Genomic DNA, 1,871 nt, shown 5'->3' on the forward strand with positions numbered 1-1,871 from the left:
CCTGCCACCTTAGGTGTATGTGGCTGGCGCCTTAGCTGCTTGAGCCACAGGTGCCGAGCCTTTTTTTTTTTGAGATAGTGTCTCCCTCTGTGGCCCTGGGTGGAGAGCCATGGGCACCTCACACTATTGGGCTCAAGTGATCCTCCTGCCTCAGCCTCCCAATTAGCTGGGACTACAGGTGCCCATCACAATGCCCAGGTTAATTTTTCTATTTTTAGTGGAGACAGGGTCTCGCTCTTGCTCAGGCTGCTATGGAACGCCTGAGTTCAAGAAATCCTTCCACTCTGGTGTGAGCCACCACGTCAGGTCACAGGCCTGACTTTTTTTTAACCCTTCTTTATCCCAAATGGTTTTGGAGACTCATCTCCACCTGAGCTCGCTGGGCTTGAGGAAGGAAAGGGTGGTCAGGTGTGGCAGAGCTGCTGGAGGGGGAGGAAAGATGAAGGTCTTGAATAAATCACCAGATGGCAGCCTCCTGAGATGAGGGGCGGGAAGGAGAGTCAGGAGGAGCCGCAGCGTCTGACGGGCTGTGGGGTCAGGCAGAGTCCTCCCAGGCACTGAGGCTCAGCTCAGGCTCCCCGGCCACGTGTTTGGTTTTGCCCACATGGCTGATGTCAGGGTCGTCTTCCCAGTAGGCTTTCCATGGGGACGTGGGCTGTGAGTGCAGTGGTCACAGCTGTGCCCAGCCCCGGCCTGGTACCTGGCTCCAAAAGTGCTGGTGAGTGTGGCTGAGTGACTTGGACTACACCTGTCAACCTTTTGGAACACTGACAGGTGCTTAATTAATGCTCAGTGAAGTGACTTACTGTCACCAATGAAGTAAATGAACGTGGGACAGGCATTTCTGCGGTCTGACTATGTGGGTCTCTGCATGGGACAGTATCTGTATCACTTCAGCTGGGATGGGGGGGGGCACAAAAGCCAGAAGTGAGAGGACAGTGTATGGTGATCACCAGGCTCCTGCCTTGTGTTCTCAGCTGGGTGGTCAGATGTCCGGCCATGCAGTCACATCAGTGTCCCTGAGTCTTTTCAACTCACTTCCTAGAAAGGCCACTTAGCCAGCTACAGACCTCTGCCCCAAACCTGCAGCACTAGGTGCAAGTTGGAGATGGATGCTTGAGGCCAGGGCTCTCTGCAAGTGGTGCCCTGGGTGGTGCTGCCATTCTGCTCCCCAGCCCCTCCTCTGTGGGCTGCAGGGGCTCATCTTGCCCCTCCTTGCTGCCCTCAACCTCCCTTCCCTCCCCATGTCTCCCTTCCCCACAGCTCGAGGCTGCGGCAAGACCCTTCCCCTGCCCTCAGCCAGAGGAAGTGTGAGCTCAGTTGCTATTCCTCCAACACACACACTGTTGTGCAGGAGTCCTGGCCTCCTCCTTGCCACTACCATGGGCAGAGTTGTTCCCAAGCATGTTGGAGATTATTCTCCACTCCCCCACGATACCGCCCCTAATCCCAGAGCCCCATCTGTTCCTGCCTTGCCCTCAGGATTCAACCTGGAGTCATAGTTTTCCTCTTTTCCAATTTTATATTCAGAAGTATAAACCGAGAAGCAGAAGTGACAAGTATCCCAGACGTGCCCTGCTCTCTGATCACCCACCTTGGGACTCACTGTCATGCTGATTCCTGTGTCAGTCTCTCCCTTCTCCTCTGCTAGGTTGATCTCCCGTTTATGCACCCATAAGCAATTTATTATATGGTACAAAATGACTTTGAACTTTATGGTTTTTTTATTTTATCTTTTATTTTATTTATTTATTTATTTATTTATTTATTTATTTATTTATTTTTTGAGACAGAGCCTCAAGCTGTCCCCCTGGGTAGAGTGCTGTGGCATTACAGCTCACAGCAACCTCAACTCCTGGGCTCAAGCGAGT

This window comes from Otolemur garnettii, unplaced genomic scaffold (genome assembly GCF_000181295.1).
Source record: "Otolemur garnettii isolate 467f Iridium unplaced genomic scaffold, OtoGar3 scaffold00100, whole genome shotgun sequence".
Taxonomy (NCBI): Eukaryota; Metazoa; Chordata; class Mammalia; order Primates; family Galagidae; genus Otolemur; species Otolemur garnettii.